Below are 15,208 nucleotides of genomic sequence, written 5' to 3'. Positions count from 1 at the left end.
GCAGTGGGGTGGGCAGGGGACAAGGTTTGGACTTGGAAAAGGCAAATTTGTTTCTCAGCAAACCTTGCCCAAAATGTCTTGGTTTTGGCTGAGGGGTTCAGCACGAGCTTGCACGTACAGGAAAATTGTGCTGACCTTGGGTGATAGTGGAGACCATCTTTTGACCCCATCTCTGAGCACAATTAATTGATTTGAAGTGACATCCTAAGCCTGGCATTTTCTTTAACTCTGCAGAGATGTTGCAGCTTCTGCTGGCAGCAGAAACAAAGAAAAGAAAACTCTGCTCAGCACTGTGGGGAAGTGTCACCCCCAGGCCCAAGAAATCAGAGCAGTAGCTAAGAGGTACAAGGCAGTTTCCACACTGAGTTATTGGAGATACTTAGAGGGTGACTCTTGCCTTTGCTCCTGCAGGCTCTGCATGGGGTGTGCTGTGACTCCAAGCTGTGAGCAAAGCTGCTGTGGCAGGGGGAAATCCTGCTCTGGAATTCTTGTTCTGGCTTTCACCACAAACTTCATGGCTTCTTCTGCAGGGGACGTAGCTTCTTACAGCAACCATTTTGCTGCATGAAGGAAAAAATAAAGGTGAGAAATATTTAGTGGCAAAACTTTTCTTCCAATATAATTCTTGAGAGGGGCATGAGTTTCCTGAGGTGTTTCATCTAAAAGCATCTTCAATTTACAGCCAGCTCCAGCACCACAGTGTAATATCCCCATCATACCAGCAATGAGTCACTTTACACATAAATACAACAAGTTGGTGTCTGGTATTTCTCTTGCTTACATAACATAGACATTTGAGTATAAAAATATTGTGATTAATTTGGGGAATCAGTTGGCTGAGTACTTAAACAATTCCCCTAACAGAAAAATAAGAACTATTTAACTAAAAGAAGACTGAATGTCTTTTCTGAGGATGCTTTAAAAGATTATTTAAATCTCATGAATATTTAAAGGCCTGCATAGGAGCTAATGGATTTTTAAGGCAAAACAAACCAACGTGTTTATGACAAGCAGCATCTTATCTTCTATTAAACCAATTAAATAAAAGAATAGATCCTGTGTTGTGTTTGCCTTTTGAAAATTGCCAAAGTAGCCAGACTGTGCTTCTGTTGAGCAGCAGCTGGGCTTCTCTTGAAAATACCACAGATATATTTCAGCTTAAACAGGTAAAACCACCACCATGAGAGCATTGCATGACCTTGAAGAACTGAGAGGAAGCTGCATGTTCCTCATTCTTCCCTTTTTTTGCTGATAGAAAAAAAAAAATAAATCCAAACCCAGAATGCTCTCTACCCAGTATCCAATTCCTCATTTTAAACTGTGCTTTGCCTGAAGACCTTCATGGTCTCCAGGAGTAGGAGTGGTGTTTCAGGGGTGCTAAAAGAGAAATTTAAATCTGATGGATTTGTTACAGAAATTACTCCAGTAGAATCATCTCTCTCTCCTTGAGGCTGGTGCCTGAGCACCTCTTTACACCCAAATTCATGCAGGTAAGGGTGGGCACACAGGGAGGTGTGTGGGGTGGTCAGACAGGTCCTTACCTTGGCCACCTCTGAAAAAAGCTCCAGAATTCCTACAAAATCTCTGCTTCTTCAGAAACAAAATGAACCTCAACACCTTCTCTTTTTTTTTTAATCCAAACACCTATTTAATTATGGCTCGTTTGCTAAAGGCAGGTTTTCCACTTAGTAATTAAGTGGACAAAACCAACATTTGCACATATTTTGGTACAGAAATAGTTGGCTGATTGCATTTACTTCAATACAAAGCTCTGTGCAACATGCCTGAGAGGAGGAAAAAAGTCATTGTTACCATAACCCTTGAATTTGTAGAAAGTTTAACGTGGTTTGAGAGGGGTTTTTTGGTTTGCTTGTTTAAAAAAAAATTTAAATTGTTATTATTTCAATTTATAATGCTGTGCTTTGTTCTCTCTGAACAAGCTGACAAATGTTAAGATGAAATCTCAGCTGAAGGAGATTCTGCAGAAGTGCTGTCCCCCTAGCAACACTGTTACTATGCACAAGGAGTACATAAAACCTTATTCCCCTAAAAGCCTCTGTTTAGAAGGAAATGAGGTTTTATTTTAGTTTTAAAACTAAAGATAAGGTGCTTGCAAACCTTCCATGTGTCTCTAAATATACTGACAGCAGGATGTGAATAGAAGCAGAATTCATAATGTAAACTGAGAATAAAGACTGAGGTACTGAAGCAGGTACCTGGTGCAACCACAGATAGAGATCTTGCCTCTGAAAAGCACATTCCCACCATTATGTGCTGGGAGAACCTGAGCATTTGATGTCTGATTCCAGAGAAACAGAAGCAAAGAGGACAATAGCATCCAGGCTGGAATAATAGGAGTGTGCAGGTGAAGGGGGAGGGTTTGTGGCAGCCTAGGAGAGGCCCAGAGCCTGCAAAGAGAGGGGGTTCACAAAAGGCAAAGAAGCAAAGTGAAGAGGAGAGGAAAATGAATCTTTTTCTGAGGGTCAGCCCTCAGAATAATGATGTGCCTCTAGAAATAAAGCCTCCATCTCCTCTCCCAGGGCTTACAGAGTATTAATGAGTGCAGTGAATTAATGCACACACCTCGTGTTGGGGCAGCTTACAATTCCTAAGCAACGACCAGACACCATTTCTTTTTTTTTTTAAAACAATTCTGCTGTGTCCTCCAAACTGTTCCTAAGGAGGACTCCTATATCCCCAAGAATCCCTAGGCATATTCCTTGAATATGGGGCTTTTAGTGAGTGTGGCTCTTCTTTCTGTCACAAGTGTTTGTGAGTTGCTGGAGGCTGCAGTGCATGTCTGTCACCTTGCTCATGAAAAAAAAAAAAACAGTTTCAGTAAAGGCTTCTATCCTTATACATTTGGTCACCAGAAACAAAGGGCTTCCTTCCATTCCAACAGCACAAAACAAGACACTAAAAGCAAGGACTGCACACAAAAAGCAGCCTGGACTGCTGAGAACCTTGCTATGGGTCAATATTCCATGAAAACTCAGCTGATGGCCATGAAGCTCCTCGAGTTCCAACTCCCCCTGCATGAGCAGGGACACCTCCCACCAGCCCAGTTTGCTCCAAGCTGGTCCCCAGCTTCTGCCACCTCCTGGCAGCTCAGCGACAGCACAACAACAAACGAGACTGGGTAATTTTCCTCTGGAAAAAGCATTTCCATGCTTTGCCTTCCTGGCTGAGCAGCCCAGAGCCATTCCAGCTCCATGGGATTGTTTCGATTTTGTAGACACAAGTTCAGGACAACTCTCTCCAAAGCAGCATTGTTCAGGCTTGTTGGCTACCAATTATACCAAGTGTCTTAGGTGGCAACTGTTTACAAGAAAATTACATTGTTTATATGTTTTTCCTGCAGTTAACAAATTACCTTAAATGTCAAGTTGCTTGATACAGAAATAAGGGAGTTTACGGAATGCTTTAAAGCACTACAATTGTTGGTAAATTGCATTCAGCACAGAATTACAGACATTTAAACATCATTCAGGAGGAAAACACTTTCCCAAGGGATTCATCTGACAGCACAAACTATGAAAGTGAAGGCTTAGCAATTTAAAAATGTCAGGAGAACAAAACCACCCCAACTTCTGAGCACCCAGAGTCAGGTGCAGTTAACTGCTTAACTAACAGCTGCACCATATTGCCATTGATTTCTTATTACTCCCCTGAAATTAATCTGATAGCTGCTCATTATTTATTAATTGGGCTGTGAGTCTTGGAGGAGATGAGGAGCACTGAGGAGATCAGCTCATGGAATGGACCTAGGAGTTTGTGGCAAAATGATTAAAAGTGAGACACTTTGGTCATTCTGCAGGGAGGAGCCATTTCTAACCATCACTCCTGCCCTCCAGAGGTGCTGCCAGTCTGGGACTTCCTACATATTACATATTGATTGTGGATAATAAGGGGAAGACTGTAAATATTCCAAAAAAAAAAAAAAGGTGTAATGGGTTACAATGCCTAGACAGGAATTCCAGAAAGAGAAAGAAAAACATAATTGTTATGAAGTATTTTGGGGAAATCTGAAGCAAACAGTCTTAGCAAACCAGGATGGTGGCAACAGGAATTAGAACAGCCCCAAAGTCTTGATTCTGGGTATTTCTATTCAGCTAATTTGTGATTTAAAAGATGAACATCCTGTGCACACTGACACTAAAAATGAGGTTACATAGAAAGAATGGAAAATAAATAGAAAAAGGAAGAAGAGATAAAATAGGGAGGATAGATAAAATAGGAAGAAAAGAAAGGAGAAAGGGGGAAGAGTGTTCAAATGATGAAGAGGTGAGAGATGCATGCTTTAAAAATGACAAATGAGCACTTGGGTAGCAGTGCCAGGTGTATGACAAATCAAAGGATGGCTCAGGTACACCTCAATGTGTCTTATTTACATTAAAAATGTATGTGATCATTACAGATATGAGCAATGACAGGAAGAGGTTTTCTTCAGCTAGCAGGGCAGTCAGCAACCCAAACCCTACACAGAGCTGATGCCAACCTGCTCCAGAGCAGGTCCCTGCACCCCATGTGCCTTTTCTACAAAGCAGGGATTGTATTTGGGGCTTTGTGATGTGTAATTAGCTCCTAGACCTCAAAGTGCTTAAATAACAGCAGTGCCAGGTTAAGGACACAAACTGTTATTATGGAGGAAGGAGAAGGCTCGTGCCTGAAAGGTTTTAAACCCCATAATTTTAAGGCTGGTTTCTAGCTTCATTTCTCTGAGCTTTTTATACAGGGTGCCATCTCATCTATCAGATAACATTTAATTATCTTTCATGGGAATGCTCAAGCCATGTATCAGATTTTCTAATAAATCTTAGGTCTGCCAGCCTAGCAGAGTATCAATAACGTTACCTTTCAGCATTGGGTACACAAGGCTTCATCTTTCACATGGGGTTTTTTGGTTTTTTTTTTTTGCAGTTTATCAAAATGAAAGATGACATCTTCTGTAAATTATATTCCCATTTAGTGCTTAATGATACAGCTGCTTCCCATCACCCACAAATTTGGATGCTTTGCTAAACAGGTATTTTGTTTAGTGACAACCTGTATGCCAAACCAAAGGTTTGTTACCTTCTGCTGGGGTAATTAAGAAGTGGATCTACAAGCCAGAATACCTTGGTTGTTACAACAGGACTTTTTACAAGGTCATTTTTGAAAGTTAAGATGTGAAGAAAAAGGTTAAACGCTGTTTAGTAATTTCTGTCCAAATCAACTTTATATTTTCTCCCTTTTAATTTTTTTTTTCTTACATTCAAGGCTTTTTAAAAGACATTTTCTGAACTTTGAGAGAATCAGTGGGAGTCTCAGTGGTGTAAACTAGCTCTTAGCTCCACCAAGACAATAATCTGAAGGAGTTAAATGTACTTGTTTTTGTTGCCATACATATCTGGTAAAAAAATACAGGGTTTGGTATCCTGACTGTACATCCAAGACACATTTTTTATCTTGTTACAGCTCCTGCAAGTGGCTGTTGTGTTGCTTTCAAAATAAATCACAGAGATTTTGATTCTCAGGACAACTGCACTAAATTGTTAAAGCTAGACTTGTCAGCACGAGGGAAAAACATTATTTTCTTCCTAATTTCAGTTACTAAGGCAATCAAAACCTTATTTGGTCAAATAAGAAAGAACAGACCATAGGTCCCTGTTTAAAACATGCTACTCACACACCATACATGTATCTTTACATCATGAGAAACAGGGTGATTTATCTGAAGTGACAATACAAGATTTCTATAGAATTAGTGTAAAGCTTAGCATAAATAAATGATTATTTCAAAAAGAAACTCAATGGCAGGAGTTCATGCTATGACCTAAAGAGGAGTGGGTCTCATGGCCATGGGCACCTTGACCAGCCCTACACTGAAAAGCCAGGTGGTATCTGGCCTGCTTTCAGCACCAAGCCACTAAATCTGCTCAGGCTGAGTGTTCTTCTAAGCCAGCAGTTAAAAACCTCTCTCTAATGTTTATTTAAGAACCATCTGTCCTCACCCTAAGCTCATCCCTGGAGCTTGCTGTCCAGAATTTCAGGACAGGACTCCAAGAAAATTCCCCCTTTGCTGACATACGTTGTTTCAATGAGAAAAAAATCTGCAAACCAAGAGAAACCAATTTCCATTTTCAGTGACAAAGCTCCCTCAGCCAGGCCTCACTTGGCATCACCAAATTTAGAGCTCCATCCCATGATGGCAGATTATCCACACCATGGCAAATAATCCACACCATTCTGCACTTAGAGTTGTTCCCAAGTTTCAATCTGATATCCTCAAATTATAACCATCCAGACAGAGCTCAGGGATGGAAGTGCCCAACACCACTACCATATCCAAGGCCCCAGACCTCCTGGACTGCTCCAAGAATGGTGACAATTAATTAGCAGAGAATGGGCACCTGCAACTCTAGAAAAGAAGATGTACCAAGGGAAATGAATGTGTACAGAAAGGAAAGAAAAAAAAATCTTCTTTTTATCTCTGGAGAGATGTTCTCTCAGACTTTTGGCCAGAAGGTTGACTTAATGTGAACCTTTCAGCTGAGCTTCCAGCCTTTCCCAGACTCACACAAGTTAAAGGAAGAATAAGAAGCAAATCATCATTTTTGAGCTTACCTGTCACTCAGTATATTTCCTCCTAAGAAAGCTTGGAGCTCAAGAGACACACCCCAGGTACCATTTTTTTGCACTTGTCCCAAAAGGAGAAAGTAGCAATCCATTATTCTGAAAGACAGTTCAGTATTTAATGAGAAAACATTGTTTTTTTTAAACATTACCACATTCTAAGTGAAAACCCTGCAGTCACCTGAGAAGACAAAATTTACACCCTTCTCTGAAGTCTTTTAATTCTTGCAAACCTCTCTTCCTGCCACAATTATCCCCTTTTTTCATGGCTTTCTCATGTTCAGGGATGGAAGTGCCCAACACCACAACCACATCTAAGGCCCCAGACCTCCTGGACTGCTCCAAGAATGGTGACAATTAATTAGCAGAGAATGGGCACCTGCAACTCTAGAAAAGAAGATGTACCAAGGGAAATGAATGTGTACAGAAAGGAAAGAAAAAAAAAATCTCCATTTTTATCTCTGGAGAGATTTTCTCTCAAATTTCTGGCCAGAAGGTTGACTCAATGTGAACCTTTCAGCTGAGCTTCCAGCCTTTCCCAGACTCACACAAGTTAAAGGAAGAATAAGAAGCAAATCATCATTTTTGAGCTTACCTGTCACTCAGTATTTCCTCCTAAGAAAGCTTGGAGCTCAAGAGACACACCCCAGGTACCATTTTTTTGCACTTGTCCCAAAAGGAGAAAGTAGCAATCCATTATTCTGAAAGACAGTTCAATATTTAATGAGAAAACATTGTTTTTTTTAAACATTACCACATTCTAAGTGAAAACCCTGCAGTCACCTGAGAAGACCAAATCTACACCCTTCTGTAAAGTCTTTAATTCTTGCAAACCTCTCTTCCTGCCATGATTATCCCCTTTTTTCATGGCTGGGGATGAGGAGGCAGTTGTGGTGCCATTTCTACACATCCCATCCTAGTTGTGGGGCTGAAAGCTGGCTCTTGCCCCCCCTACCCAGGACACCAACATGATGCTCATTTCCTCATGTTGCTGCTGCTGCTGCTGCTTTTGTCAACCACCTTTGTAATGTTTCATTTGCCTTCATTCTCCACCACCTCTTTTCCAAACTGTTTTACTGCTCTCCCTCCAGGTCAGCTGAAAAATGAACACCAAAAAAAAACCCCAAACCCAAACAACACACCAAAGGTGTCCATTACCTGTGATGTGTTCAGTGGGATTCGAGGTCCTCACTGCATTTCCCAGTGAAGTGCATTTCATACAGACAAAAATCTCCAGCTTGGGAGCAGAAGTGATGTTAGAAATGGTTTGGCTGCATGAAGAGCTTGATGACAGGAAAATGCAATGGCCAAATTGCCTTCTCTCATCTTTGGCCCTGCTTGGCTTGGCACAGACTCCATTGAGGTGGATGGGGAGACTCCCACTGATGTCAGGAGGCTGGGATGGAGCTCATGCTGTCCATGCTCTGATGGACTGAGCAAAAGCACCTTATACCACATCAGGGGAATTTATTTGTGACAGTGGAGTGAGACAGCACCTTCACCTAAAAGATGGAAAAGAGAAAGTTAGCAAGGGGCTGTGAAGTGCTGTGAGACAGGGGGAACTGCCTGCCAGGGGAAATAATGAGGAGTCTGGGAATAAAAATAAGGAGGAGTCTGCCTTTTTTTTTTTTTTTTTTTTTTTTTTAAGAGAACATTCAGAAGTTTAGCCTGGGCCTCCTCTCTGCCCAAGCACAGTGCTGGCTGTTCACAGGTGGCTCTCTGGACACAGATGTCCTTCCCTGCTGAGATGCAGTGGGGAACCAGGCTCCTCTCCACCTCTCCTCATCCCCCACCATCAAACCAGCTCCTGCTGCACACTGCTCCCCCAGTCCCTGCTCCCAAGAGCAGGATTTAACCACTGTCTGCCAAGATGCACCTTTTCTCCTCTGAAAGACCCCTTTTTCCTGCCTTCTCAGTGCTGAGAGTTGGGATGCAGGGCAATTTCCTCCTCCTCCTCTGGGAATTGCTGCCATATACATTCTGTCCCAGAGCAGCTGCAAGAGTGCTGGAAGCAGGATACTCCTGATGCCATAGGAGCACGTGCCTGGGGGATTAGTGAAGGTTTCACTCCACAGGGAGCTGCAGCCACTGTAATTTTCCCTCCAGACAGGAGATCCAGCCTATCCTGCTGCTAGAGCCTTAAAATAGCCTCTTTATTTTTCTGTTTGCAAACTAGTTCCATTTTCTGAAGATTAACTTCTCCCTGCATTAATGATGGAGGCAATATCAGCTTCCTCACCCGAAGTTTCTTTCACATTTCCCTCAGCTACAAACAAATCCAAGCTTTGAGAAGTTCTATTTTAGCAAAAATGCCTGGGAGTTTGAAATGCTCATCCTCTGCCTGGTAGTACAGGTCACTGCCCTTCTCAGCACTTACCAAAGCTGCACAACTAAACAGCTTATTATTTCTATTTGGAACTGTGTTTGTGCCTGCACCTGCTAGTAACCTTAGTGTAGCAAAGAAAGATTAAACATTCAAGTAATCTGGCTTAGTTCCAATTCATTTTCAATTAACAGGAGAAAATCCTCTCAGACATAATAGGCTATCTCAGGTTTGGTTTTAGTCTGTCTGACAAAAGTAAGCATTTCGCCTTACAAGTTAAAAGTCACTAATGCTGCTCAAAACATAGTTTATTAAATACCAAATGCTAGCAAGAAAAAAAAAAAAAGACAATTAAAATACTGATTTTATGTCCTCAGACTGGGACTCCTGCTGCCCTCACCCCATAGCTCCTAACTTCTGTGCTTGGAAGTTTCTGTGTTTCTCCCTGTCTTTGAAACATTATAAACCCATCAATTTTTTTCTATTTTTTTCCCCATGGAACCATTTTGTTTTCTGTAGTAGGAAAGAAGCTACTGAAGGGTAGCACCAGTGAGCTGTACCAGAAAGATGGAATTGAAGAAAGGGAACAAGAAAACAAATCTGAAAATGCAGAAAACCCAAGAGTATTTTTAAACTGCCCAATACATTTTTGATGTGAACAACTGGCAAGAACTCTGGTGCACTCAGGAGTGAAGAAATGCATGAAAAATTGACACCATTCTTATTCAAATTGATTTGGTGGGATTCAAAATGAATGCTTACACAGAACAAGTAACAATCCTATATTGTATTCCAGCTGTATTCCAGCAGTTCTCACCAAGCACAAATTTCCTCTTGCCCCTCACATGGCAACAGAAGGAAAAAAGGTGGCTCCAGCCCCCCAGAGGCACAAAGGGCTCCAGGGGAACCTGTGTTTCCAAAGTCAATTGAAATGAAAAGGAGACCAATAAACATTTAAGATCAGTGGGGAGCTAATGATCCCTTTACAGTCCAAAGACACCACAATTACAGTAATTTTTACAGAGGGCTGAGAACAGCAGCTCCATCCTGAGCAGACTTGTGGGAAACCTCTCAAGGAGGGACTGAGAGCTCCTGACAAGCCAGGGGGCCACAAGAAAGCTGCATCAGAGAGAAATGTAGGGCAGCCACTCCTCAGGGCTGAAAGGGAGGTTTATTTGTTTAAGTGGCACGTTTAAGTTTAAGTTAATCTTACACATCCTTCTCATTTCCAAAAGGTATTGTAGTCCTTTTCAATCCTTTGTTTTCTGACTCACCTGTATGATTTTATCTTGGTGCCTTTGTACTTTGCCATTCCTCATTACCAATCAGAGAGAAAATGAGCCAGAAAAAACCCACTCTGGGACCTGCTTGGCTACATCCAGGCAAAAAAATCCTGTTGCAGGATTGTTCCTGCAGGGTGATGTTTCCTGGTTGCCTGTAGCCAGCTGCTCTTGCTTCCAGATGCCTGCCCATTCCCAGCTGAGCCTGACAAGGGAGTGTTCATCTGGTTCAGCCATGGAGTTGGCATCACTGGTCCCAGTACTGCTCTGCCTGCCAGAAAGCAAAACCATATTGAGATGTAACCAGTTACTCATGACAGAAGTTTGATGTTTCCATCCTTTAGCAAACCTGTTTAGTCCTTTCCTCCTTTCTTGGCTGTTCTGGATAACAACCCCCAGTTTGAATCACAGGCTCGACCTCACTCAGAAACTTTCCTCTAAGTTTTCTCATTTCACCCACATGGCTTTTTATTGTACCCACTTGTCCTGCACACCTTGTCTATCTCCTGAACTCTTCCAACCCACTTGTTTGCTTTGTGATTTTTCTCTTGGCTCGTTGCTTTTTTCCACCTTTCTAAAACCAAAAAGTCTTCATTTTCTTATGGATTGCTGTCCCACCCCCCACTGACCTCATCACCACAATCCAGTACCAGCCTTCCTCAAGTCCCATCCTCTGGTGCTCACCACTTTCTGAAAGCTCAGATGCTGCAGGAGCTCTACAGAAGTTTCCACCTCCCTTTTGCAAGTCTGTCTCTTTCTGGAAGTTCATGCAAATAAAAGTTTCTCAGGTGCTTGACACATTCCTTATTCTCCTTGCTCAGAGCCTGCCACCTCTCCTCCAAGCACAACCAAAACCAGCCCAGTGACATACTTAGCCCGACAGGAAATTTTTATTATTGACTTCAAAGAGCATCAAATATTAATTTGAAGCCTGAGTACCAAGATGCCTGATCTTTATTGGAAATATTTCAAGTTACTATTTTACTAGTGATGCTGATATAATTATCTAGGGCTTATTTCCCCCCTCCCCCTGCCCTGCAGTGCTAATATGCAGAACCACAGTTTATGCAGGTGCCATGCTCATCTCCCAAACACAGAGATGAAGAGGTAGTTAACCTGTCTTAATGCTGAAACATGATTTTTGGTTTTATTATCAAATAAAATATATATACTGAACAAAGATGGATCTGAAATTGTTCACCTCAGAACAAGTAATAGCAAAACCAAGCAATAGCATTTAAGAACGTTTGTCTCTTTAAACATAGAAATTGGTTAAAATTATGGTGAGAATGATGGAATTGTTCTGGTTGGAAAAGCCCTTGAAACTCATCAATTCCCACCATTAACCCAGCCCTGCCAAGGCCACCCCTGCCCCATGTCCCTCATCCCCACATCTCCAGGGCTCTAAAACCCCTCCAGGGATGATGGGGACTCCACCCCTGCCCTGGGCAGCCTGGGCAACCTTTTGGATCAAATACTCCCTAATATCCAACCCAAACCTCCTGTAGCTCAGCTTAAGAATATTTTCTCTCATTCCACTGCTTGTTGTTTGGGAGAAGAGCCTGAAGCCCCCAGGCTCCAATCCCCTCTCAGGCAGCTGTAGGGAGCCAGAAGGTCTCCCCTCAGCCTCCTCCTCAGGCTCAGCAACCTCCAGTTCCCTCAGAGGCTCCTGATAACACTCATGTTCTAGGACCTTCACCAGCTTGGTTACCTTTTTTGAAATAAAGATTTTTTTTAAAAGGTTAGCTCATTTGCTGCTTCATTTTGTGGTATATGGACTTTTTTTAGATTCTAGAAGCATGTTCTTTCAACCTGGGTAACAAAATAAGGTTGTTTGGTTGCTTTTTTTTTTTTTTTTTTTTTTTTTTCCCCCCAAGATTTTGCCCATCTGTGCTGTCTCTCTTTTCTCTGTACTTCTAACATAAAAATAAGGTTTAAATACTAGGCTATTTTAAGCAGTTTTCAGACTGAACTAGAATCCAGACTGTTGCAGCCTGTCTTTCCCAATCAGGAAAAAAAAAACCAAAAAACAACCAAAAAACCAGAAAATTCTATGACAATCACCAGTGCAAAGCCCCAGTGTTCTGCTTTTGAAAGGAAATAAAAAGACTTCTCAGAACAGAAGATGGGCATCTCAGCAGAAGCACTTTAATCCAAAAAAAGCAAATTGCATGACTGACTGGTTATGTCTCTGAAGCAAAATTTACACAGGGAACAGTCAGGGAACTTCTGGGAACAGTCAGGTCATGCCCTGAATCCAGAGCCCAGCTTCTGGGACTGGGGCAGTTTTTCCCCTTAAAAATTCTTAAAAATAAATGGCTCAAATCTGAGACCACAATCTTAATTTTTAATTTGTCAGAAGACTTTCTATTATTTTCTGATTGTTTTCCTCCCTTTAAGCTTCCTACTGAGTTTCCATCCTTTGACCTCTATTAGACTTTACACATGGATGACTTTTTTCACCAAAATTTAACAATATCCCATTCCAAGTGTTAGGAGAAGAGATTTGTGGCTTCCTTTTAAACAGTAAAGAAAGCTGAAGACAGAAAAAGTCTGTCTTGAGTCAAAGAGTGCTCTTTTGTGTATGAAGAATCTGAGTCTGATGTTAGTCTCCTGCTGGAAGAAATGTGAAGTCTTTGAAGTCACTCCATCAAAGTCAACAACTACAAAGTCATAAAGACAAAAATGAGCTGTTTATGTCTTCTTTTTTGTTTGTTTCCTGCCTTAATCTGCAAAAATAATAAAAATAATCTGATTTATGATTGTTCTCTGTGGATATAAGGCATGACAAATACATTTCAAAATACAGCCCAAATACAGTTCTGATAAAAAATTCAGGATTCTTCCCTTTCATTTGCATGGAGCAAGTTTCAGCTTTTCATTTGGATATTTTTTTTTTAGAATTCACATTTTTCATTCTGGTCCCCTTTATTTGGTTTATTAGCATTTCTCATGTTATGAACACAAATGACAGGGATGCTGCTGCACTTTTGACATTTCAAATCAAAAATATATATGGAGGTAAAATAAGTGTTGCTCCATTTTGGTTTTATGCCTTCACTGTGAATAGTAACTTTGATGCAGTGGCTGTAAAAAACACATGAATAAGGAGGAAAATTTAATGTAGAAAATTAAACTCAGAAGAGGACTGCAGTAAGTAAAATGAATTAACTATTTTTCCTGAGATGAGATTAAATTAATTTTTACAGAAAGCAATGGCAACGGATTGCAAGTGTATAAGCACAATGGTAAAAGTGGAATGTGTTTTATTCCAGGATGTTCATTAAAAAAGGAGAAAAAAAAATCAGGTTATTTAAGGCCTGAGGGTATTTTTTTTTTTTAATTATGCAAAATTAAATTACGATGGTTCTGTTGAAAGGAACAAAAAGATGAGCAAGGCATACATTTTGTCAGGGGCAGAATGAAGCTGTGCCAAAGGTTTTAGACCTAAAGATCATAAAAGCAAATTTTAAACAGGAAAAAGATCAGAGCAGGCTCCCTGGGTGTGTGGTGCAAGCACTGCCCAGCACAGCACAGGGCAACTCACCCACAAGACTCCCTGGCATTCCTGCCTCACCCTTTCCAAGGAAGAGTGATGGAATTGTTCTGGTTGGAAAAGACCTTGAAGATCATCAAATCCAGCCATTCCCCCAGCCCTGCCAAGGCCACCCCTGCCCCATGTCCCTCAGCACCACATCTTTAAAAAAGGGCTTTAAAACCCCTCCAGAGATGATGGGGACTCCAGCCCTGCCCTGGGCACCCTTTGGGTGAAGAATTTTTTCCTAATATCCAACCTAACCCTCCCCTGGCACAACTTGAGGTCATTTCCTCTCATTCTATCACTTGTTACTTTGGCAAAGGGAGTGACCCAACCTTGGCTACAACCTCCTTACAGGGAGCTGTGGAGTGAGAAGGTCTCTTCTCTCCTCAGCCTCCTCCAGACTAAACAACCACAGCTCCCTCAGCTCTGCCTTGCAAGATGTTCCCCAGACCCTTCACCAGCTTTGTTTCCCCCCCCTTTTTTTTTTGTTTCCCCTTTGTTTCTCTTTGTTTCCCCTTTTGTTTCTGTTGTTTCCCTTCCCTGGACTTGCTTCAGCACCCCCAAGTCCTTCTGGTTTTATTTTTTTTTTAAATCTTCCACTAGCAGCAAATTACCCCAACATATTGTTTTCTAGGCTTTGTGAAGTTACCTGGGTTTTAGCAACAAAATCTCTTCCTCTTGCAGGAGCAGCAGGAGCAACTGTGTAGCTCTGCGAGGAGTGCCTTCCCCTGTTTCAAATGGAGAAGAAAATATTCCTCTGGATACATCATGAATATATTAAAAAAAAGCAGGAGGAGAAGGGTAGGTTACCCTAGCAGGAAGAGAGGAGGTGGAACAGGCAGGAGGTGATGTAATGGCCTAAACCCACGAGGGTTCAGGCAGTGAGGTGCCAGAGGGGCCATTTACATTGGACAAATCTCCATTTCTGAGGAATCTGTCCCTCTGAAGGGCTCAGCAGCACTTGCAGTGCTCAGCATGCTGAGCTAAATCAGCCTGACTGGAGAAGTCAATTTGCTTTCCTTTGGGGAGAGGGAAGGGACACGTTTCCACATCACAGAGCTCTTTGGGGACCTGAATTACCTTCCTTCCCTGGCAGTCCTAAGAAATATGTGTTCATCTCCCACGCCTCTGCAGGGCTGGTGGCTCCTGAGGGAAGGAAAAAGTTGTCATCCCTGCTGCCTGGACAGCATTTTAGGAATGCCCAGAGGTGTTCTGCTCCTCAGGAGGGCAGCCACCAGGCACAAGCACGAGTGAATCTGTCAAAGACACAGCTTTTTTGTGTCTCTGAAGGATGCAAACATTATAAATGATCCTGTCATCACCACGCACAGATCCTGCAGTGGCTTTTGCCAGGAAGATGCAAACATTGTGGCTTTTGGAAGGAAACTGAGCCACTGAGCAGACACACTGAATACAAACACCACACCAGTCCTGATGGCACAGCAGGAG

The sequence above is a fragment of the Heliangelus exortis genome, chromosome 6 (genome assembly GCF_036169615.1).
Source record: "Heliangelus exortis chromosome 6, bHelExo1.hap1, whole genome shotgun sequence".
Lineage (NCBI taxonomy): Eukaryota > Metazoa > Chordata > Aves > Apodiformes > Trochilidae > Heliangelus > Heliangelus exortis.
Note: the sequence above shows the minus strand (reverse complement) of the source record.